The 26,476-nt window shown below is 40.6% G+C and overlaps 1 non-coding gene across 1 annotated transcript; it reads right to left on the minus strand.

The window, feature by feature from the left end:
* Positions 1 to 21,562: 21,562 nt before the first annotated feature.
* On the minus strand, positions 21,563 to 21,669 carry LOC126069788 (U6 spliceosomal RNA). Its single transcript, XR_007516057.1, has one exon. It is a non-coding gene; the product is annotated as a U6 spliceosomal RNA (small nuclear RNA).
* Positions 21,670 to 26,476: the final 4,807 nt, after the last annotated feature.

Here is a 26,476-nt window from a genome sequence, read left to right on the forward strand (position 1 = left end):
AAACACTCCAGCATATATGTCTGCCAACACTGTGTCAAGGAAATAACCGTGGGAAGGAACTATGGAGAAACCCTTAGGATCCCTCTTAAAATGCCCGCAGGCTAAATGCTTAAATGAACTGAAAAACCACTGGGGTCCCCAAGGCTCCACTTTCCCGCACTAAAAGGGAACATTTTGTGCAGTGGCGGCCACAGGATTCCAGGAGAGGATTTTTAATATTTCATTTTCTCAAGACTCTTTGACTAAATCTTCTACTTCTTTCAAGTGGCACAATCAACTGGAAATTTCTTATGACCTTGGAATGTTTTCATACCGTACTCCAAGACTTGCAAGCTACCCTGGAATGTGAATGTCTTAGTCATCTAGTGCTGCTCTAACAGAAATACCACAAGTGGACGGCTTTAACAAAGAGGAATTTATTCTCTCACTGTCTAGTAGGCTGAAAGTCCAAATTCAGGGTGTCAGCTCCAGGAGAAGGCTTTCTCTGTCGGCTCTGGAGGAAGGTCCTTGTCATCGGTCTTCTCTTGGTCGAGGAATTTCTCAGGCGCAGGGACCCCAGGTCCAAAAGATGCACTCTGCTCCCGGTGCTGCTTTCTTGGTGGTATGATGTTCCCACTCTCTGCTTGCTTCCCTTTCCTTATATCTCTTGAGAGAGAGAAGGTGGTACAGACCACACCCCAGGGAAATTCCCTTTATATTGGATCAGGAATGTGACCTGGTAAGTGTGTTACAATCCCACCCTAATCCTCTCCAACAATAAAATTACAATCACAAAATAGAGGACAACCACACAATATGAGGAATCATGACCCAGCCAAATTGATATATACATTTTTTGGGGGACATAATTCAGTCCATGACAGTGAGGGTAGAAATGTTTTGGTAATGTGTGGTTAAGAAAGAAGAAACTAGAGAAGGAAAGGAAAAATATGGAGAAGATATCTTTTTAACTCTCTTGTTTTGGCCTATTCCCCTGGATGCCAGTTTGGTGTCTTTGGAATCAGCATTAATTCTTCCCTGTCTAACAAAAATCTGATGTGGCCAGCTTCCACCCTAAACACTCCTATCAGACATGACATTCCAAAACAGATATATCCATGTCCTAATCTCTGGGATCTGTGACTGCGACCTTAGTTAGAAAAAGGGTCTTTCCAAATGTAATTAAATTAAGAATTTCAAGATAAAATCATCCTGGATTATCTGGGTAGGCCTTAAATCCAACAACAGATGTCCTTATAAGAGAAAGGAAGAGAGATACTTGAGACAGAGAAGAGGAGAAGGCCTTGTGAAGATGGAGGCAGAGACTGGAGTTATGGAGCCACGAATCAAGGAATTCCTGGAGCTACCGAAAGCTGGGAGAGGCAACGAAGGATTCTCCCCTAGAGCCTTTCGGAGGGAGCGTGGACCTGTCAACACCTTGATTTCAGACTTCTGGCCTTCAGAACTGTGAGAGGATAATTTTCTGTTGTTTTAAGCCGCCAGGTTTGTGGTAATCTGTTATGGCAATCCTAGGAAACTAATACACCAATGTTAACGCAGCCTACAGGTTTTAATCCTTAGGATCGAACTAGAGACAAATCATGAGAGACTTAAATATGGTTACACAAGTCAGGATTTAAATATTATGCAAAAGAAAGATGTAATTCACAATGGTTGGGAGATGAAAGGGAGGTCGGAGAGATGGAAGGAAGGATGGGGTAGTACTGTCTTTGTCCAACAATATAGGGAGAAAAGAGAAAGAGCCTATTTTTGACGTTCCCAGACATGAAGGTTTAAAATGCTGTTTAATTGCAGAGGAGACCACTCTTGTCACTATATTGGGTGGAATATAGAGGGGAAGTGCGGAGTAGATAATGGGTTAAGTCTGCATCTAAAAATCAAGAAATCAATAGAAAATGTTTAAGGATGATACATAAATAAAAATATCAGCATAGTACCTGGCTACCATTATTGAATATTTTGATCAAAGAGTATATAGATAAATCCTGATCAAAAAGAGGGAAATGTGGAACATAAATTTCAAATTCTCATGTAATTCAGACTTTCTGGAGCCATTGAGGCTGGAGGAACCCCTGAAACTATTACCCTGAGATAATCTCTAAACCTTAAACCAAAAATATCCCCTGAAGTCTTTAAACCAGAGTTTAGCTTAATTAGTAAAGAATGTCTGCCTGAAGGATTGTGCTCTTTTAAAGAACTATCTATGTGGGATCAAATTGACAACAGCAACTCAAAAGGTTATATGGGAAGCTTAGGGGCAATGTTGTTGTTGTTATTTGCTGTCGAGTCAGCTCTGACTCATGGCAACCGTATGTATAACAGAATAAAACGTTGCTCAGTCCTGTGCCGTCGTCATGATCCTTGGTATATTTGAGTCGATTGTTGTGGCTACTGTGTAGTGCCTTTCAACCTAAGGGGATTATATTCCACTATACCGAACAATCCCTAACGGTGAAATTTGGGGACAGTGAGTTAATGTTAATAGCGGAAGAATAATTCAGAAAAGGAGGATGAAGGATATAATCAATGTCAATGAATTGCACATGTAGGAATTGTTGAATGGTGTATGTTCTGCTGTGTGTATTTTCAACAACAAAAAATAAAATAAATTATTAAAAATGTATATCAGCGTAAGCAATTTATTGAGAAATATAGCATCGCCTATCAGAGAAACAAAATCAGAAACAGCAGTTTCTTCCAGGGAAGGCACCTTCAGGTTTTCATCATAAGCCCTTCTGTGCTATGTTATTTTTTAGCATATTACCTTGCACAGATTAGTTCGATAAGCAAGAGAAACAGAAGATGCAACATCAGCAATTTGGTTTCAGGAAAAGAACATCATCCATTACTTTAAATGAAATGTGACTAATTTGAATTCCATTGGTACTGTAGCTTTGATCATATGTAATTTGTAAATTTGTTTTGCTTTTATAATAGACTAAGAGCATAAGGATTTTATACTTAGTTATATATATATACATTTCAAAATATCATTAGAATAAAAAATACTGTAGGTCAACTCTGAAAGGCCAAACCATTTTTTCTATCATTGTATCACTTAAGTTGGAGGAATATCGCTTCACTGTAAGGGGTAGAGCTACCATGGTGCCAACTCATTCCTCAGGGCTTAGTTCAATTTCATCTCCTCTATGAAGCTTTCCTTACTAGGCAGAACTGATGATGGCCTCCTTTGGGGCTCACTGTACATTGTACACACATTTATCACAGTTTGTGTCACTCTTTCTAGAGTTATTTGTTTATGTGGATGTTTGTTTATGACTTTGAGACTAGAAGTGCTTATGAGTGGGTCCTACAGCTTATTTATCCGTATCCTTAGCACCCAGCTCACAGCCAATCACGTTCAAGGAGCCCAGCAAATGTTTGCTGAATCAATGGGTAGTAGCAGCAATGATATTCTCCTGGCTTCCAGAGTCCCCTTCAAGTGTAAGCCATCAAATAGCAAAAGCACAAGGTACTTTATCCACTATAGCTTAAAAGCTTTTTAGAAATAAGAGAAACCTCAAGATGAAATTTAAGTCTTATAATTAGACATTAAGGGCATCATAAAAGGGGTTGTCTTAAACTCCTCTCCTGAGTACCTGTACCCCCTGTAGAGATAAGGTAATGGCGTCATTATATTCAGGTCTAGTAAATATTGATACGATGGGAGAATATGGTAGCAAATAATGACACACCATAATTACCTAGGCAAGAGCAGTTTAGTTAAGCTAACTTGGCAACTGCGATTTTCACTGCTACTGCAGGAAGGGAGTTCAATTTATTTCCTAACCCCATTCTTCCCCCCTCTTAGAGTTTATCCTTCACCCAGATAAAAATGAATCTGGCTTACTGCACTTATTCTATTCCCTCCCTGCCCATGGCCACAGAGGTTTAATGAGTTTCTCATTCTGGGTTGTGACACTGAGTGGCTGCAGCAATGGTCACATACACAACTGACCTGGTGGGGTGCAGGACACATGGGCAACTGAGTGGTGTCAGGCACAGTGTGGTGCAGTGAATTACTTAATATGGCCCTTCTAGCCATAGTCTTTGTGACTCTCATACAATGACTGGGTGGGACTATGCAAATAAAGTGCTTGTAGCCCATCAAAGGGATTGGACAGCTTGCTGCTAATGCAAATATGGTGCACGGAGCCCATACAGGAGTGGGGCCATGCAAATAAGGTGTATGGACCCCTGATGAGGGGATTGGTCAGTTTTGCCATCCCAATGGGCTTAAAGGAAGACACGAGGTGAGGGGAGCTGTAACGTGGAAGACAGCAGTAGCAAGATCAATAATGGCATGAGACAGCAGGAACCAGGAGACCAGCGTTAGACAGCTGCGGTGGGGGCTTGCTGACCCACAGAACTAAGAGTTGTAACCCTTGCCTGAGAAAGCCTTGTGCAGGGCCCAGCAGCAGTGGATGAGAAGAAGCTGTCCTGATCAAGTACTGTATCCTGAGTTGTTCCTGCTACTTCTGATTCGTTTCTAACCCGGAGCTGTACCCTTTTACTTCTCTAATAAACCACTTAACTGTAAGTATGGTTTGTGATTTCTGTGAGACATTTCAGAGAATTACAAAACCCAAAGATCAGATGAGAGGGAGAGTGGTGGGGTGGGGGGGAGGGAGGAGTAGTTGGCATTAGAGATGACAGAGGGACACAGAAGTTGGACATTTGGAATATATTTAACCTCTGCCTCATATGAACCAGCTTTGTGCCTGATCCTTATGAAAGAAATTATTCATTTAGATGGCCATGGCCAGATTTTGGTCCCTTCCCCCCAAAACACCCAGGATCTCTGGTGAACCACACACCCATGAGCAAAGAGTCAGGACGCCCCTCCCCACACAGCCCTCACACCATATGACAGGTCAGGTGGCCTCAGGGAGGGAGCATCCAACTGCTGTACTGGCAGGGCGGGACACTGGGCTTCCCTTGTGAACCCACTCAGTCCCTTCTTCAAGCCAGGTGTGCGCACTAGTGGGAGGAGGAGAAGGAGGTTTGGCACTTACTATTTACTCTATTTAGTGACATTTTTGGTTGTCCTATTGGTTGTCATTGGTGAGGCTGTCACTTCTTGCCTCCCCTGGTCCTCTAGTCATCGCCAGTGCATTCACTCATTCATTAATTCGTTCAGCAAGGATTATTAGACACCAGTTAGGAGCAAGATGTTGCTCTAGGCACCATGGTTGATTCACGAGTAAGATGTGGTCCTAATAAGCCAGAGTTAGAGCTTCATGCAATTTGTCTCCTAACCAGTCTTCGTTACTTGCAGTTTTACAACCTGAATTTGACAAAAGGGAAAATGTCTCTTTCTATTGATAACAACTTTTTAAACGAACCCAAATCACTTATAGACAGGTATTAAAACTCCTTGAGAGTCATTAAAAATTACTTAGTTGCTTTATTCTCAACAAAACAAAACAGAAAAACCAACCGAATTTTATTGTGATCTCAATTATAGCACTTCATCAAAGGATGGTACCTAAGAAAAGCCACTATGTATTATGGTCAAACCGTTATGTGATACTTAACCCCACACATTTTGTTAAGCATTCCTGTTCCTGAAAAAAATTTTTTTTTATGTAGAGAATTCAGGAATAAGACCTCTTTTCTTAACCTTTTTGCTTCTTAAGCTCAAAATTTCTAGATAGTTATCTAGTTGGGAACATCAATATTTGGAAAAAACAAGGTTTATTCAGTTCCTTTTGAGTGTTTTCCTGTTTTTCACTGAAGTTGTTTCAAAATGTTCTTAAAGATCTGGATTAGGTATTTATGAACACTTACTCTGTACATTACGGAGTTTATAATAAAAAACTGTAACCAATCCTCAACTGGGTGTCAAACAAGAATATGGGAAGAATATTAAGGATCCTTCTGAATTTATTTCTTTTCATCTCTCATATCCTTTAGCCTCAATTTCCTTTAAACTACCAATGCTTTTATAAAAAGCCTATTTGAAATGTAGGGATCAGATATGATTGATAGTAAATATTTTCCATTTCCCAAAATTAAGGCCACGTATTTTAATCTTAAGATGTTTCCAACCAGTTCCCATGAGAATATATCAATCAACAGCTCTGCACCAATGTACACACCCACAGCCCTCTCCAGGGCAGAGCAAAAAGAAATGGTGCCATACTTTGACTTACTCTAATAGAACTACACTTGTCTGTCAGTTTGTCATACTGTGGCGGTTTGCATGTTGCTGTGATGCTGGAAGCTATGCCACCGGCATTTCAAATGCCAACAGGGTTGCCCATGGTGGGCAGGTTTCAGTGGATCTTCCAGGCTAAGACAGACTGGGAAGAAGGACCCGGCAGTCTACTTCTGAAAAAACTGGCCAGTGAAAACCTTATGAATAGCAGCAGAACACTGTCTGATACAGTGCTGGAAGATGAGCCTCTCAGTTGGAAGGCACTCAAAATGCAACTGGGGAAGAGCTGGCTCTTCAAAGTAGGGTAGATCTTAATGATATGGATGGAGTAAAGCTTTCAGGGCCTTCATTTCCTCATGTGGCATGACCCAAAATGAGAAGAAACAGATGCAAACATCCAATAGTAATTAGAACATGGAATGTAGGAAGTATGAATCTAGGAAAATTGGAAACTGTCAAAAATGAAATGGAACGCTTGAAGATTGACATCCTAGGCATTAGTGAGCTGAAATGGACTGGTATTGGCCATTTTGAATCAGACAATCATATGGTCTACTATGTCGGTAATGACAAAGAGGAATGGTGTTGCATTCATCATCAAAAAGAACATTTCAAGATCTGTCCTGAAGTACAATGCTGTCAGTGATAAGATAATATTCATATGGCTATGACCAATTAATATGACTGCTATTCAAATTTATGCACTAACCACTAATGCCAAAGATGAAGAAATTGAAGATTTTTACCAACTTCTGCTCTCTGAAATTGATCAAACATGCAATTAAGATGCATTGATAATAACTGGTGATTGGAATGTGAAAGCTGGAAACAAAGAAGGATCAGTAGTTAGAAAATATGGCCTTTGTGATAGAAACAACTGGAGACCGCATAGTATTTTGCAAGACCAACGACCTATTCATTGGAAATACCCTTTTTCAAAAACATGAACAGCAGTTATACATGTGGCCCTCTCAAGGTGGAATATGAGGGGATTAAATTGACTGTATCTGTGGCAAGAGATAATGGAGAAGCTCAATATCATCAGTCAGCACAAGGTCAGAGGTTAACTGCAGAACAGACCATCAACTGCTCATATGCAAGTTCAAGTTGAAGGTGAAGAAAATTAAAACAAGCCCACAAAAGCCAACGTACGACCTTGAGCATATCCCACCTGAATTTACAGACCATCTCAAGAATAATTTGACACATTAAACACTAATGACAGAAGACCAGATGAGTTGTGGGATGACATCAAGGACATCAAACATGAAGAAAGAATAAGGTCATTAAAAAGACAGGAAAGACTAAGATTCAAACAAACATAAACATAAAATAACAAAGGTCGGCGAGGATTTGAGGAAACTGGAACCCTTATCCATTGCTGGTGGGAATGCAAAGCGGTACAGCCTTTGTGGAAAACAGTGTGCCAGTTTCTCAAAAAAGTAAAAAGAGAACTACCATATGACCCAGCAATTCCACTCCTAAATATACAATAGTCCTCCCTTATCCAAGGGGGATATGTTCTAAGACCCCTATGGATGCCTGAAACCATGGATAGTACTGAACCCTATATATACTATGTTTTGTCCTATACATACATACCTGTGATAAAGTTTAATTTATAAATTAGGAATAGTGAGAAATTAACAGTTTTTAATTAATAAAAGAGAACAATTATAATAATATATTGTGATAAAATTTATATGAATGTGGTCCCCGGGGGGAATGGAGCAGGATGGCCCGAGATTTCATTATGATACTCATTTAACATTTTCTGACTGTGGTTGACTGCGGATAACTGAAACTGTGGAAAGTGTAACTGTGGAAAAGGGGGAGCTACTGTATACCCCAAAGACTTGAAAGAAGAGACTTAAAAAGAAACTTGTATACAAATGTTCATTGCAGCACTATTCACAATAGCCAAAAGGTGAAAATGCCTTAAATGTTCATCAACAGGTGAAAGGATAAACAAAATGTGTTATATACATACAATGGAATACTACTCAGCCAGTAGCAGAAATGAAGTCTTGATACATGCTACAGTATGGATGTAGCTTGAAGACATCACGCTGAGTGAAATAAGCCAATCACAAAAGGACAAATATTGTATGACCTCACATATAAAAAGACAAGAAAGGCAAATGTATAGAGGCAAAGGTTATTAGTGGTTACTAGGGGTGAGAGGGAGGGGGAAAAGGGGGCTTAAATAGTGATGGAAAAATCGCATTAAGGGTAGGGTTGCATAGCAGATTATTGTAATTGCTGTTAATAAGTTGTACACCTGTAAAAAGTTAAACTAGCAAAAGTGGTGCGATAGACGTATTTACAAAAATGACAAAAAAAAAAAAAAGAGTAGTAGCTGAGGCTGCAAATACCTCATGGGATTTGGGTCCTCGGTTTGAAGGTTTAGGGGCATGGTTTCATGGGACATCCCAGTTAATTGGCCTAATAATGTGTTTAGTGCTTCTGTTCTACCTTCTAGTTCATTTCTTAGTGCCTGGGTTCTTAAAAGCGCAGCTAATTGCCTCCATGAACAACTGCCCCTTTGGCATTAGACCAGAAGAACCGGATGTTGCCCGGCTACTGAACATTTTGATCACAGAGTTCATAGAAGAATCCTGATCAAAAGGGGGGAAACAGAGAACAGAATTTCAAATTCTCATGGACTCAAAGCTTCCTGGAGCCATAGAGGGTGGATGAACCCTGGAAACTACTGCCCTGAGATAATCTTTTAAACCTTAAACCAAAAATATCCCTGAAGTCATCTTAAAACCAAACAATAGTTTAGCTTAACTAGTAAAAAAGGTCTGCCTTGAGCATTATGGTCTCTTGAGATCTATCTATATGGGATCCAATTGACCATAGCAACTTGGGACAGTGAGTTTATGTTAATGGGGGAGGGACAACTCAGAAAAGGAGGGTGAGAATGGTTGCACAACTTAAAGAATGTAATCAATGTCATTAAACCGCACATGTAGAAACTGTTGAATTGGTGTATGTTTTTCTGTGTATATTCTCAACAACGAAAACAAAGCAAGTAAAATTTAGAAAAAAACAAAAAAGACGGGAAAGAAAGGAAAGGCCAAAATGGATGTTAGAAGAGACTCTGAAACATGCTCTTGAATGTAGAGTAGCTAAAGTGAACAGAAGAAATGATGAAGTAAAAGAGCTGAACAGAAGATTTCAAAGGACAGCTCAAGAAAACAAAGTAAAGTATTATAATGAAATGTGCAAAGACCTGGAGTTAGAAAATCAAAAGGGCATTTCTCAGGCTGAAAGAACTGAAGAAAAAATTAAAGTCTTGAGTTGCAACGTTGAAGGATTCTATGGGCAAAAATTGAATGACGCAGGAAGCATCAAAAGAAGATGGAAGAAATACACAGAATCACTGTACCAAAAAGAATTGGTTATGTTCAACCATTTCAGGAGATAGCACATGATCAAGAACTGATGATACTGAAGGAAGAAGTCCAGACTGCACTGAAGGCAATGTCGAAAAACAGGGCCCCAGGAACTGATGGATTACCAACTGAAATGTTTCAACAAATTGATGCAACGTCCACTCCAAGAAATTTGGGAGACAGCTACTTGGTCAACCAACGGGAAGAGATCCATATTTGTGCCTATTCCAAAGAAAGTGATCCAACGGAATGCAGAAATTATCAAAAATATCATTAATATCACATGCGAGTAAATTTTGCTGAAGATAATTCAAAAACAATTGCAGCAGTACAGCCACAGTGTGATGGTTAAGACTGTGTGTCAACTTGGCTGGGCCATGATTCTCAGTGTGATCACTGAGTGTGATCACTCCCGTGATTGAATCTGCTATGAGTAGCTAATCAGTCGAAAGGGAGTTTCCTTGGGGTGTGGCCTGCATCCAAATATAAGCAGAAGTTCTGGCTTTCTTGCTCACTCTGGAACCTATGGCTGCCTCCTGTTCATCTGACCTCCAGCTCTTGGGACTTGAGCTCTCAACTTATCTGCAGATCTTGGGATTCATCAGTCTTCACAGCCTGAGAGTGGGAGCCCTGCTCTCCGACTTGCTGAACTTGGGTTCACCAGCCCCTGTGGCTACATGATTTGAAGCCTCTATCCTGATCCACGGACTTGGGATGTTCCAGCCTCTACAATCGTGTGAGTCGTTTCTTTGATATCTCTCTCTATACATATTTATACGCCTTACTGGTTTTGCTTCTCTAGAGAACCCAGCCCAATCAAGCTGGATTCAGAAGACGATGTGTAACAAGAGATATCATTGCTGATGTTAGATGGATGTTGGCTAAAAGCAGAGAATAACAGAAAGATGTTTATCTGTGTTTTATTGACTATGTAAAGGCATTCAACTGTGCGGATCATAACAAATTATGGGTAACGTTGAGAAGAATGAGTATTCCAGAACACTTAATTGTGCTCATGCAGGACCTGTACATAGACCAAGAGGCAGTCATTTGACCAAACAAGGGGATACTGCATGGGTTAAAATCAGGAAAAGTGTGTATCAGGGTCGTATCCTTTCACCATATTTATTCATTCTGCATGCTGAGTAAATAATCTGAAAAGCTGGACTACACAAAGAAGAACAGGGCATCAGGATTGGAGGAAGACTCATTAGCAACTTGCATTATGCAGATGACACAACTTTGCTTGCTAAAGGTGAAGATGACTTGAAGCACTTACTGATGAAGATCAAAGACTACAGCCTTCAGTATGGATTTATACCTCAACATAAAGAAAACAAAAAATCCTCACAACCGGGCCAATAAGCAACATAATAATAGATGGAGAAAAGATTGAACTTGTCAAGGATTTCATTTTACTTGGATCCACGATCAACATCAATGGAAGCAGCAGTCAAGAAATCAAACAACATACTGCATTGGGCAAATCTGCTGCAAAAGACCTCTTTAAAGTGTTAAAAAGCAAAGCTATCACTTTGAGAGCTAAGGTGCACCTGACCCAAGCCATGGTATTTTCAATTGCCACATACACATGGGAGGGCTGCGCAATGAATAAGGAAGACCAAAGAATAATGATGCCTTTTAATTACGGTGTTGGGGAAGAATATTGAATATACCATGGGCTGTCAGAAGAACAAACAAATCTGTCTTGGAAGTTGTACAACCAGAATGCTCCTTAGAAGTGAGGATGGAGAGACTTTGTCTCATGTGCTTTGGACATGTTATCAGGAGCGACCAGTCCCTGGAGAAGGACATCATGCTTGGTAAAGTAGAGGGTCAGCGAAAAAGAGTAAGGCTGTCAGCAAGATGGACTGACACAGTGGCTGCAACAATGGGCTCAAACATAGCAACGATTGTGAGGATGGCACAGGACTGGGCAACGTTTCATTCTGTTGTACACAGCATCGCAGTTAGTTGGAAAGAACTTAATGGCACCTATCAACAACAAATAATAATAGAACACCTTTCTTTGAGTCCTGGGGAGCACCTTGCTGACTTTACACATGGTTCACATTTCACCAGACCTGTTGAAAAGTAGGGTCTCACAATAATTATAGAGCAGTCTGTCTTCATGCCATACTCAGAACTGATGACACCAATGCTTTCCTGAAATCCCTCCTGTTACTCCAGGAAAAACTAGGGATTCCTGGAGCTTCTCTTGTGTGCTAACAAACATAGCCCTTCTAGCATTCTTTTCTTTGGCTATTCCAACTGATGATGTCTTGGGTTCCTACCACTGTCCTGAAATCCCCTGCTCCCCTGACATGGGGTGGTCCAACCTCAGGTCACTGGGGGTCTTCCTATGGTTGGGGCCAGGAGAACCAGTGTTCCCTTCACTGAAGAAGGAAGGGGGCAGGAATTTGATTAAAGAGTCAATTAGTTAACATGAGTTATTGAACAAGAAATTGTTCATGAACAGAGGGCACTCCAAACTGAAAATGGTGGGGGGACTCCAGTTTACACAGTTACAATGCCCTTTTAAAGGCACCATTTTACATGAGTAAGTATCTGGCCCTTTGCTTTGATTGGTTAATCACATTTAATTTTCCTTTTGTTTTGGGAAAGCTGGTCACTGAATGTGAGGCTGGCTTATCTTGATGGGGTGAGTGTTGACAACTCATACTCGTGAGGATTGCAACTCATGCTGATAAGGAAAAAAACTTTTTAAGTTTCAGTTCTACATATCTGTTTTTATTATTATTATTGTGCTTTAGGTGAAAGTTTACAACTCAAGTTAATTTCTCATTCAAAAATTTATACATGTATTGTTTAAGCTGTTGTTTCTTGTAAATAGAGTTATGACTAATTTGTGTTTGGCTCTTAGCCCAGGGAAGTCATTTTACTTCTTGCCTCTATAAAAATTTTTAACAAGTCTCCAAAAGATGGCACAGCACCAAACTAGCTTCAACGATGCAACTCACATTTTTTTTCACTTAGAGAATTAGTACAATGGGAGGAGAGAGATGATAGGAAGGTTACAGAGGGTACAAGGAGGACCAAGGGTTTGACCTTCAGAGCAGGGGAGGCTGTGACTCCATATAAAGGTGAGAGTAAGAATTAAAAAAATGGACAAGGAGGCGGAGCCAAGATGGCGGACTAGGCAGACGCTACCTCGGATCCCTCTTACAACAAAGACACGGAAAAACAAGTGAATCGATCACATACATAACAATCTACGAACCCTGAACAACAAACACAGATTTAGAGACGGAGAACGAACTAATACGGGGAAGCAGCGATTGTTTCCAGAGCCTGGAGCCAGCATACCAGTCAGGTACGGCACAAGCACAGAGACCTGCTCCACCCCCCTGAACTAACCCCGGGAGGGGGACTAGCCAGTTCCACGGGCGGCGTGGGACGCAGCCGTTAGGAGAAGTCCCCGGGAGGCAGTGACTGATCTTGGAGCAGAAAGAGCAGCATCCGAGCCGGGGAACCGTCCCACAGGGATTTGGACTGCACGCAGGTACGCCATAAACACGGAGAGTTGCTCCACCCCCTGAACTAACCCCGGGAAGGTGACCATCCGGGTCGCGCGGGCGGCGTGGGACGCAGCCGGTAGGAGAAGTCCCCGGGAGGCAGCGACTGGTATTGGAGCGGGGAGAACAGCGTTCCAGCCGGGACACTCGGTCGCGGCACAAGCACGGGGAGCTACTCCACCAATCTGAACTAACCCCGGGAGGGGGCCCACCTGGTTCACGGGGGCGGCACGGCCACGCGGCTGGAGGGACGAGAAGTCCCCGGGAGGCAGCGACTGATTTTGGAGTCGAGAGTGCACCGTCCCAGTAGGGGAGCCTTGACGCTGGGCGTGGGGCTGGAAGCGGAGGATCTGACCGTGACTCCAGCGGGCCAGACCCCCCGGGGGCAATCTCCACACAGACAGCACACATAGGCGACGCGCCCGCGGGAATCTCAGATATAATAGTCATTCCAAGCAAGACAAGCAACTCTGGCTATATTCTGAGGTGCTACTCTCCTATCTCTCTGTTCCCTCCCCCACCCTCCCCAGGCGGCTTCATTAACATCTGAATAGCCTGAGCCAGAGGGAGAACTCTGATAGGGATCTGACTGCAGTTTTTTTTTAGCGGATTTTCTGGAAAAACTAGTTTCCCAGTGATGGCTCGGAGACAACAATCCATATCAAACCACTTAAAGAAGCAGACCGTGACAGCTTCTCCAACTCCCCAAACAAAAGAATCAAAATCTTTCCCAAATGAAGATACAATTTTGGAATTATCAGATACAGAATATAAAAAACTAATTTACAGAATGCTTAATGATATCACAAATGAAATTAGGATATCTGCAGAAAAAGCCAAGGAACACACTGATAAAACTGTTGAAGAACTCAAAAAGATTATTCAAGAACATACTGGAAAAATTAATAAGTTGCAAGAATCCATAGAGAGACAACATGTAGAAATCCAAAAGATTAACAATAAAATAACAGAATTAGACAACACACTAGGAAGTCAGAGGAGCAGACTCGAGCAATTAGAATGCAGACTGGGACATCTGGAGGACCAGGGAATCAACACCAACATAGCTGAAAAAAAATCAGATAAAAGAATTAAAAAAAATGAAGAAACCCTAAGAATTATGTGGGACTCTATCAAGAAGGATAACCTGCGGGTGATTGGAGTCCCAGAACAGGGAGGGGGGACAGAAAACACAGAGAAAATAGTTGAAGAACTTCTGACAGAAAACTTCCCTGACATCATGAAAGACGAAAGGATATCTATCCAAGATGCTCATCGAACCCCATTTAAGATTGATCCAAAAAGAAAAACACCAAGACATATTATCATCAAACTCACCAAAACCAAAGATAAACAGAAAATTTTAAAAGCAGCCAGGGAGAAAAGAAAGGTTTCCTTCAAGGGAGAATCAATAAGAATATGTTCTGACTACTCAGCAGAAACCATGCAGGCAAGAAGGGAATGGGACGACATATACAGAACACTGAAGGAGAAAAACTGCCAACCAAGGATCATATATCCAGCAAAACTCTCTCTGAAATATGAAGGCGAAATTAAGATATTTACAGACAAACACAAGTTTAGAGAATTTGCAAAAACCAAACCAAAGCTACAAGAAATACTAAAGGATATTGTTTGGTCAGAGAACCAATAATATCAGATATCAGCACAACACAAGGTCACAAAACAGAACGTCCTGATATCAACTCAAATAGGGAAATCACAAAAACAAACAAATTAAGATTAATTAAAAAAAAAATACACATAACAGGGAATCATGGAAGTCAATAGGTAAAAGATCACAATAATCAAAAAGAGGGACTAAATACAGGAGGCATTGAACTTCCATATGGAGAGTGATACAAGGCGATATAGAACAATACAAGTTAGGTTTTTACTTAGAAAAATAGGGGTATATAATGAGGTAACCACAAAAAGGTATAACAACTCTATAACTCAAGACAAAAACCAAGAAAAACGTAACGACTCAACTAACATAAAGTCAAACACTATGAAAGTGAGGATCTCACAATTTACTAAGAAAAACGCCTCAGCACAAAAAAGTATGTGGAAAAATGAAATTGTCAACAACACACATAAAAAGGCATCAAAATGACAGCACTAAAAACTTATTTATCTATAATTACCCTGAATGTAAATGGACTAAATGCACCAATAAAGAGACAGAGAGTCACAGACTGGATAAAGAAACACGATCCATCTATATGCTGCCTACAAGAGACACACCTTAGACTTAGAGACACAAACAAACTAAAACTCAAAGGATGGAAAAAAGTATATCAAGCAAACAATAAGCAAAAAAGAAGAGGAGTAGCAATATTAATTTCTGACAAAATAGACTTTAGACTTAAATCCACCACAAAGGATAAAGAAGGACACTATATAATGATAAAAGGGACAATTGATCAGGAAGACATAACCATATTAAATATTTACGCACCCAATGACAGGGCTGCAAGATATATAAATCAAATTTTAACAGAACTGAAAAGCGAGATAGATACCTCCACAATTATAGTAGGAGACTTCAACACACCCCTTTCGGAGAAGGACAGGACATCCAGTAAGAAGCTCAACAGAGACACGGAAGATCTAATTACAACAATCAACCAACTTGACCTCATTGACTTATACAGAACTCTCCACCCAACTGCTGCAAAATATACTTTTTTTTCTAGCGCACATGGAACATTCTCTAGAATAGACCACATATTAGGTCATAAAACAAACCTTTGCAGAGTCCAAAACATCGAAATATTACAAAGCATCTTCTCAGACCACAAGGCAATAAAACTAGAGATCAATAACAGAAGAACGAGGGAAAAGAAATCAAATACTTGGAAAATGAACAATACCCTCCTGAAAAAAGACTGGGTTATAGAAGACATCAAGGAGGGAATAAGGAAATTCATAGAAAGCAACGAGAATGAAAATACTTCCTATCAAAACCTCTGGGACACAGCAAAAGCAGTGCTCAGAGGTCAATTTATATCAATAAATGCACACATACAAAAAGAAGAAAGAGCCAAAAGCAGAGAACTGTCCCTACAACTTGAACAAATAGAAACTGAGCAACAAAAGAATCCATCAGGCACCAGAAGAAAACAAATAATAAAAATTAGAGCTGAACTAAATGAATTAGAGAACAGAAAAACAATTGAAAGAATTAACAAAGCCAAAAGCTGGTTCTTTGAAAAAATTAACAAAATTGATAAACCATTGGCTAGACTGACTAAAGAAATACAGGAAAGGAAACAAATAACCCGAATAAGAAATGAGAAGGACCACATCACAACAGAACCAAATGAAATTAAAAGAATCATTTCAGATTATTATGAAAAATTGTACTCTAACAAATTTGAAAACCTAGAAGAAATGGATGAATTCCTTGAAAAACACTACCTACCTAAACTAACACATTCAGAAGCAGAACAACTAAATAGACCCATAACAAAAAAAGAGATTGAAACGGTAATCAAAAAACTCCCAACAAAAAAAAGTCCTGGCCCGGACGGCTTCACTGCAGAGTTCTACCAAATTTTCAGAGAAGAGTTAACACCACTACTACTAAAGGTATTCCAAAGCATAGAAAATGACGGAATACTACCCAACTCATTCTATGAAGCCACCATCTCCCTGATACCAAAACCAGGTAAAGACATTACAAAAAAAGAAAATTATAGACCTATATCCCTCATGAACATTGATGCAAAAATCCTCAACAAAATTCTAGCCAATAGAATCCAACAACACATCAAAAAAATAATTCACCCTGATCAAGTGGGATTTATACCAGGTATGCAAGGCTGGTTTAATATCAGAAAAACCATTAATGTAATCCATCACATAAATAAAACAAAAGACAAAAACCACATGATCTTATCAATTGATGCAGAAAAGGCATTTGACAAAGTCCAACACCCATTTATGATAAAAACTCTTACCAAAATAGGAATTGAAGGAAAATTCCTCAACATAATAAAGGGCATCTATGCAAAGCCAACAGCCAATATCACTCTAAATGGAGAGAACCTGAAAGCATTTCCCTTGAGAACGGGAACCAGACAAGGATGCCCTTTATCACCGCTCTTATTCAACATCGTGTTGGAAGTCTTAGCCAGGGCAATCAGGCTAGACAAAGAAATAAAAGGTATCCGGATTGGCAAGGAAGAAGTAAAGTTATCACTATTTGCAGATGACATGATTATATACACAGAAAACCCTAAGGAATCCTCCAGAAAACTACTGAAACTAATAGAAGAGTTTGGCAGAGTCTCAGGTTATAAAATAAACATACAAAAATCACTTGGATTCCTCTACATCAACAAAAAGAACACCGAAGAGGAAATAACCAAATCAATACCATTCACGGTAGCCCCCAAGAAGATAAGATACTTAGGAATAAATCTTACCAAGGATGTAAAAGACCTATACAAAGAAAACTACAAAGCTCTACTACAAGAAATTCAAAAGGACATACTTAAGTGGAAAAACATACCTTGCTCATGGATAGGAAGACTTAACATAGTAAAAATGTCTATTCTACCAAAAGCCATCTATACATTTAACGCACTTCCGATCCAAATTCCAATGTCATATTTTAAGGGGATAGAGAAACAAATCACCAATTTCATATGGAAGGGAAAGAAGCCCCGGATAAGCAAAGCACTACTGAAAAAGAAGAAGAAAGTGGGAGGCCTCACCTTACCTGACTTCAGAACCTATTATACAGCCACAGTAGTCAAAACAGCCTGGTATTGGTACAACAACAGACACATAGACCAATGGAACAGAATTGAGAACCCAGACATAGGTCCATCCACGTATGAGCAGCTGATATTTGACAAAGGACCAGTGTCAATTAACTGGGGAAAAGACAGCCTTTTTAACAAATGGTGCTGGCATAACTGGATATCCATTTGCAAAAAAATGAAACAGGACCCATACCTCACACCATGCACAAAAACTAACTCCAAGTGGATCAAAGACCTAAACATAAAGACTAAAACGATAAAGATCATGGAAGAAAAAATTGGGACAACCCTAGGAGCCCTAATACAAGGTATAAACAGAATACAAAACATTACCAAAAATGATGAAGAGAAACCCGATAACTGGGAGCTCCTAAAAATCAAACACCTATGCTCATCTAAAGACTTCACCAAAAGAGTAAAAAGACCACCTACAGATTGGGAAAGAATTTTCAGCTATGACATCTCCGACCAGCGCCTGATCTCTAAAATCTACATGATTCTGTCAAAACTCAACCACAAAAAGACAAACAACCCAATCAAGAAGTGGGCAAAGGATATGAACACACATTTCTCTAAAGAAGATATTCAGGCAGCCAACAGATACATGAGAAAATGCTCTCGATCATTAGCCATTAGAGAAATGCAAATTAAAACTACGATGAGATTCCATCTCACACCAGCAAGGCTGGCATTAATCCAAAAAACACAAAATAATAAATGTTGGAGAGGCTGCGGAGAGATTGGAACTCTCATACACTGCTGGTGGGAATGTAAAATGGTACAACCACTTTGGAAATCTATCTGGCGTTATCTTAAACAGTTAGAAATAGAACTACCATACAACCCAGAAATCCCACTCCTCGGAATATACCCTAGAGATACAAGAGCCTTCATACAAACAGATATATGCACACCCATGTTTATTGCAGCTCTGTTTACAATAGCAAAAAGTTGGAAGCAACCAAGGTGTCCATCAACGGATGAATGGGTAAATAAATTGTGGTATATTCACACAATGGAATACTACGCATCGATAAAGAACAGTGACGAATCTCTGAAACATTTCATAACATGGAGGAACCTGGAAGGCATTATGCTGAGCGAAATGAGTCAGAGGCAAAAGGACAAATACTGTATAAGACCACTATTATAAGATCTTGAGAAATAGTAAACCTGAGAAGAACACATACTTTTGTGGTTACGAGGGGGGGAGGGAGGGAGGGTGGGAGAGGGTTTTTTTATTGATTAATCAGTAGATAAGAACTGCTTTAGGTGAAGGGAAAGACAACACTCAATACATGGAAGGTCAGCTCAATTGGACTGGACCAAAAGCAAAGAAGTTTCCGGGATAAAATGAATGCTTCAAAGCTCAGCGGAGCAAGCGCGGGGGTCTGGGGAACATGGTTTGCGGGGACTTCTAAGTCAATTGGCAAAATAATTCTATTATGAAATCATTCTGCATCCCACTTTGAAATGTGGCGTCTGGGGTCTTAAATGCTAACAAGCAGCCATCTAAGATGCAGCAATTGGTCTCAACCCACCTGGAGCAAAGGAAAATGAAGAACACCAAGCCCACATGACAACTAAGAGCCCAAGAGACAGAAAGGGCCACATGAACCAGAGACCTACATCATCCTGAGATCAGAAGAACTAGTTGGTGCCCGGCCACAATCGATGACTGCCCTGACAGGGAGCTCAGCAGAGGACCCCTGAGGGAGCAGGAGAGCAGTGGGATGCAGACCCCAAATTCTCATAAGAAGACCAAACTTAATGGTCTGACTGAGACTGGAGGAATCCCGGCGGTCATGCTCTCCAGACCTTCTGTTGACACAGGACAGGAACCATCCCTGAAGACAACTCATCAGACATGAAAGGGACTGGTCAGCGGGTGGGAGAGAGACGCTGATGAAGAGTGAGCTAATTATATCAGGTGTACACTTGAGATTGTGTTGGCAACTCTTGTCTGGAGGGGGGATGGGAGGATAGAGAGAGAGGGAAGCCGGCAAAATTGTCAAGAAAGGAGAGACTGAAAGGGCTGACTCAAGACGGGGAGAGTAAGTGGGAGTAGGGAGTGAGATGTATGTAAACTTATATGTGACAGACTGATTGGATTTGTAAACGTTCACTTGAAGCTTAATAAAAGTTATTATAAAAAAAAAAAAAAATGGACAATGGCCAGGCCACATATAAAAACAGAAATTCTGACTCCTATCTTTAGCAGCCAATTCAGAAAGCCAAGCCACAACATTTGTAGCAATCAGCCCAAAATGCTATGGTCAGGACTGACAACTGCCTGCTCCCCTAATTCTTGCACCCTCTCACCCTGCCTCTAACTCAGGACCAACCAGAGAAAGGCATACATACTCTCCAAACCAATCACACGGGATGCCCTGCTTCTAGTTTGCCTGCCTCCAGTGTTCCCAGGCAACAACCTCCAATCAGGGCATAACTGAAGCCTCCCTCTTTTTTCCACTTATACTCCTCTGCCTGCCTTTGGGATTGCAGCCCTGGTGGTTCAGTGGTTAGGTGATACGGCTGCTAACTTAAAGGTCGGCAATTCAAATCCACCAGTCCTCCTTGGAAACCCTTTGGGGGCAGTTCTATTCTGTCCTCTAGGGTTGCTATGGGTCAGAATCGACTCCATGGCAATGAGTTTTTTTGGGCCTGCCTTTGAGAAGTCCCTGTGTGGCACAAACAGTTGAGCACTCGAATACTAACAGAAAGGTTGGTGGTTCAAACCCACTCAGAGGTACCTCGGAAAAAGGTCTGGCGATCTGCTTCTGAAAAGACCGAGCCTTGAAAAGTCTATGGAGTTCTACTCTGTACACATATGGTCACCATGAGTTAGAATCGATTCGACGGCAACTGGTGGTTGGCCTGTCTTTAAGTCTTCGCCAAACTCAAGTGATGGTGACTGACACCCTTGCTATAGTGATCTGAATAAATAGTGTTCGCTTGTTCTCCTTTGGTTCTTGTCTACTATCTAATTAGCGAATCCCCCTTTCCCTCCCTCCCTTCCCCCTCTCTTAACCATCAAAGAATATTTTCTTCTCTGTTTAAACTATTTCTTGAGTTCTTATAATAGTGGTCTCATACAATATTTGTCCTTTGGCAACTGACTAATTTCACTCAGCATAATGCCTTCCAGATTCCTCCATGTTATGAAATGTTTCACAGATTCCTCACTGTTCTTTATCGATGCGTAGTATTCCATTGTGTGAATATGCCATAATTTATTTATCCATTCATCTGTTGATGGGCACCTTGGTTGCTTCCATCTTTTTGCTATTGTAAACAGTGCTGCAATGAACATGGGTGTACATATATCTGTTCATGTAAAGGCTCTTATTTCTCTAGGATATATTCCCGGGGTGGGATTGCTGGATCATATGGTAGTTCTATTTCTAGCTTTTTAAGGAAGCACCAAATCGATTTCCAAAGTGGTTGTACCATTTTACATTCCCACCAGCAGTGTATAAGTGTTCCAGTCTCTCCACAACCTCTCCAACATTTATTATTTTGTGTTTTTTGGATTAATGCCAGCCTTGTTGGAGACGGTATCTCATTGTAGTTTTGATTTGGCTTTCTCTAATGGCTAATGATTGCAAGCATTTCCTCATGTATCTGTTAGCTATCTGAATGTCTTCTTTAGTGAAGTGTCTGTTCATATCTTTTGCCCATTTTTAAATTAAAAATATGGAATGCTTCACGAATTTGCGTGTCATCCTTGTGCAGGAGCCATGCTAATCTTCTCTGTATCGTTCCAATTTTAGTACAGGTGCTGCTGAAGCGAGCACTGCTTGTTCTTCTTTGGGTGCTCTCTGTTTATTTCCATCAAGGTAAAGCAGGTATTGTGCCACTGATGAGCCGGAAAACTCAAGGTCTTTGAAAGTGCTCCTGGGATGTCTGAAACCCCAGTAGAAATTTCAGAAAGTCAGACTAGTGAAATACGCCATTTTTAGGCTGAGAACTTACCCATTCTGAAAAGGTAAGGGAAACATTAAGTTGGAGAACTTGCTAGCCTTTCTGCCAGCTGACTCTAATGACATGAAATCCTCAGAGTCACCATCTCAGGTCACTTGGAGGTTTGGCTAAGGAGGAGCACTTAAAGTTTTTGTAAAGTAGCCCGTTTCTGGCCAGCCCTCAACTTTCCCATTTAGATGTTGCTTCATTCCTTTTCCAGAAAGGTGATACCCACTTAGCTGCTCCTTTTAACATAGAAGAGGGCATGAAGGTGGTAACCAGAGGGTGCATTTAACTGCATTAAGAAAAGGTCTTAGTAGGAGCCAAGGAACAACTCCTGCTTCTGCCCACTGCTCTTTTCTCTTTTGCCTAACTGCTGCGGTATAGATGACATCTGTAGACTTTAAGTCCTAGATTGGAGTTGGCATAATATGATGGGAACCCAAGAATTGTCCACCCATAGATGGACCACTTACTTGAGTCTTATACCTACTGCTTTTATATGAAATAGAGATGACAACACTTACTTTACAAGGTCATTGTAAGGTTTAAACAGGAGAATATACTTCAAATGCCTGGTCCTTCGTTGGAGCTAAAGAAATACTTATTCCTTTGTCTTCTCTCTGTATGTGGAAGGGCAGAATAATGAAACTTTATTTGAGGAGGGAGGTGGCTGCTTCCCCACTCTCCCCTTCTTAGAGTGTTTCCTGGAAGCATAATACATCCCAACTTTTTGATTTTCCAATGCAAGACCAGGGGCCATCTCTTCTGTGGTTTACAAGAGACTATCACAAGGTGGCAAGCAGCCCTGGTGGTGTGGTGGTTGAGAGCTCAGTTGCTAACCAAAAGGTTCGCAGTTTGAAATCACCAGCTGCTCCTTGGAATCCCTATGGGGCAGTTCTACCCTGTCTTATAGTGTTGCAATGAATTGGAATTGACTCAATGGCAATGAGTTTTTTGTTTGTTTGTTTGTTTTATTAAAGGTAAGTCCATTTATCTCTCAAGGAGAGAAGATTTCTTTGTTCTTTCTTCTACTTCACTGTGGAAACTTGTATGAAATTTCGACCAGACTTTGCAGACACTTTTATGCCACCTTGTTGTTAGTTGCTGTTGAGTCAATTCCTACTCATGGCGACCTCATGTGTGTAGGGTAGAACTGTCCCACAGGATTTTCAATGGATGATTTTTCAGAAGCAGATTACCAGGCCTGTCTTCTGAGGCATCCCTGGGTGGGTTTGAACCATCAACCTTTGGGCTAGTAGTTGAGTGCTTAACCATTTGTGCCATCCAGAGACCTTCTGTGCTAATTTACATGCATGTAAATCTGTTAGTACACATTCTTTAATAAATTGTGTCCTCTCTCTCTTCTATTATCGCTTCAGAAGGATCTTTTGCTGGCAGGATTGTTTTATTTCCCCAATGCCTGCTTGAGTGTTATTCTGGGGAGGCTGTTCTTTTTACATTTCTTGGGTCTGTTTGTATCTGTCAATGACTGAATAGCTTTTTGGCTTTGCTATTGTGCAGTCAAATTATACTAATGCACCTGTTAAGTTAAAGTAGTTAAGCTCGTGGGCTCTCAGTGAATCAATTTTGCTGCTGAATAATGAAGCACCTCAGGTTTTCCATATTTCTGTGTCTACTTAGAAGCCAGAAAAATGGATGTTCCAGCATTTTGCAAAGATGCCTGATAAATCTTATTGCTGACTGTGGATGTTGCAGGTGTGGGAAGAAAGGTGGTTTAGATGCTACACTTTATGGCATGATTCTGTTATTGGTGCCAACTATGAGCCAGAGATCTCATTTTTCTAAGAGATGCTTAACTCCAATAATTTAAGACAGAAGCGAATTTGGGGCTCCATTGATCTTGTTGACTGTTTTGAGGAAGCCACTTCATCAAAGGATGCTTCAGGTGATGCTTGCGTTGACTGATATCCATCAATCCTCTTCTCCTCTCACACTCTTCTTTCCCTGTGAATGTTCAGGGTGGTGTCTGAACCAGTGAAGCCAGCATGCTCCTTCTTTTGGGCAGGGTCTGCCAACCATTCTCTGTGGTGAGAGCTGTCCTGTGCATTTTAAGATGTTTAGCAACATCCATGACCTTGACCCACTAGATGTCAGTAGCATCCTGCCCCCAGGTGTGACAAACAAAAACTGCCCCGTTGGGAAGCACTGCTTTAGGGAAAGAAGGTGTATTCTGTCAAGTGGGGGTTTCCAGTATTTCCTATCTCTGAGATTTAAAATAAATGAGCCTCCAGGCTAGCAAACAGAAGCTCATCAGTACCTCCCACTGAGGAGTCCACTTGGTTTTCCTAGGAGGAAATGTGGCTGCCACATGACAAAGGTTCTTCTCAGCAGCCTGTTGTTCTGTTCCTAAGTTGCCAGACTCTCAGGAACAGTACCTCCTGTGTGCCTTGGTACTCTTGTCTGCACAAGAAAGAAACCGCTGCCCCTCACAGAAGCTTCATTTTGTTTTGCTTTCCTTTTACTTCCTTTTCTCCTTAATAGTGAATAATAAGTGTAGCAGCTTTTTGAAGATAAAGAACAACTTGATCATCCAAATTGCACCACAGTTCCTTTCTCAGGACCTTTGTCCTCCTGCGCTAATTGGCTTATCACAGAGAGGCAGAAGATAATGGTACCTAAACTCGAAGAGCTCTGCCACTCAGTTTTGTGTGACTTTGAATGGCTCAGTTTAATGTTAGATTTCTTCTTTGCAAAAATGGTGATAATAATATCATCACCTTAACATTTTTTTTTTTGTCCTTGATGTCATTCCACAACTTGTCTGGTCTTCAGCCATTAGTGTTCAACACATAAAATCTATGCTTGAGATGGTACCTAAAGTCAAGTGGGATATACTCAAGGTCGTACTTTGGCTCTCATGGAATTGTTCTAATTTTCCTCAGTTTCAACTTGAACTTGCATATGAGCAATTGATGGTCTGTTCCACAGTCAGCCCCTGGTTTTGTTCTGATTGATGATACTGAGCTTTTCCACCATCTCCTTCTCCAGATGTAGTCGATTTGACTCCTGTGTAGTCTATCTGGCAAGGTCCACGTGTATAGTCACCATTTATGTTGGTAAAAAAAAAAATATTTGCTATGAAGAAGTTGCTAGTCTTGCAGAATTCTATCATGTGATCTCCAGCATTGTTTCTATCACCAAGGTCATATTTTCCAACTACTGATCCTTCTTCATTTCCAACTTTCACATTCCAATCACATATAATTATCAATGCACCCTGATTGTATGTTCAGTCAATTTCAGACTACAAAAGTTGGTAAAAATCTTCAATCTTCAAGCAAGAGGTCATTAAAAAGACAGGAAAGAAAGATGAGATTCAAATGGATATCAGAAGAGACTCCGAAACTTGCTCTTGAATGTCAAGTAGCTAAAGCAAAAGGAAAAAATGATAAAGCAAAAAGCAGATGAACAGAAGATTTCAAATTGTGGCTTGAAAAAAACAAAGTAAAGTATTATAATGACATGTGCAAAGACCTGAAGACAGAAAACCAAAAGGGAAGGACATGCTTGACATTTCTAAAGCTGAAAGAACTGCAGAAAAAAAAATTTTAAGCCTTGAGTTGCAATACTGAAGGATTCTATGGAGAAAGTATTAAACGACGCAGGAAGCATCAAAAGAAGACGGAAGGAATACACAGAGTCACTATACCAAAAAGAATTGGCCGACATTCAACCATTTCAGGAGGTAACATATGATCAGGAACCGATGGTACTGGAGGAAGAAGCCCAAACTGCACTAAAGGCATTGGTGAAAAACAAGGTTCCAGAAATTGAAGGAACACCAATTGAGATGTTTCAACAAATGGATGCAGCGCTGGAAGTGCTCACCTGTGTATGCCAAGAAATTTGGAAGACAGCTTCCTGGCCAACTGACTGGAAGAGATCCATATTTATGCCTATTCCCAAGAAAGCTGATCCCAACTAATGAGGAAATTATTGAACAATATCATTAACATCACATGCAAGCAAAATTTTGCTGAAGATCATTTAAAAGTGGCTGTAGCAGTATATTGACAGGGGACTGCCAGAAATTCAAGCCAGATTCCGAAGAGGACGGGGAACCAGGGATATCATTGCCGATGTCAGATGGATCCTGGCTGAAAGCACCGAATACCAGAAAGATGTTTACCTGTGTTTTATTGCCTATGCTAAGGATCATAACAAATGTGTGGATCATAACAAACTATGGATAACATTGCGAAGGATGGGAATTCCAGAACACTTACTTGTGCTCATGAGGAACCTTTACATAGATCAAGAGGCAGTCGTTTGAACAGAACAAGGGGATACTGAGTGGTTTAAATTCAGGAAAGGTGTGGGTCAGGGTTGTATTCTTTCACCAAACCTATTTAATCTGTATGCTGAACAAATAATACAAGAAGCTGGACTATATGAAGATGAACTGGGCATCAGGATTGGAGGAAGACTCATTAACAACCTGTGTTATGCAGATGACACAACCTTGCTTGCTGAAAGTGAAGAGGACTTGAAGTACTTACTGATGAAGATTAAAGACTATAGCCTTCGGTATGGATGGCACTTAACATAAAGAAAACAAAAATCCTCACAACTGGACCATGAATAAGGAAGACTGAAGAAGAATTGACACCTTTGAAT

The sequence above is a fragment of the Elephas maximus genome, chromosome X (genome assembly GCF_024166365.1).
Source record: "Elephas maximus indicus isolate mEleMax1 chromosome X, mEleMax1 primary haplotype, whole genome shotgun sequence".
Lineage (NCBI taxonomy): Eukaryota > Metazoa > Chordata > Mammalia > Proboscidea > Elephantidae > Elephas > Elephas maximus.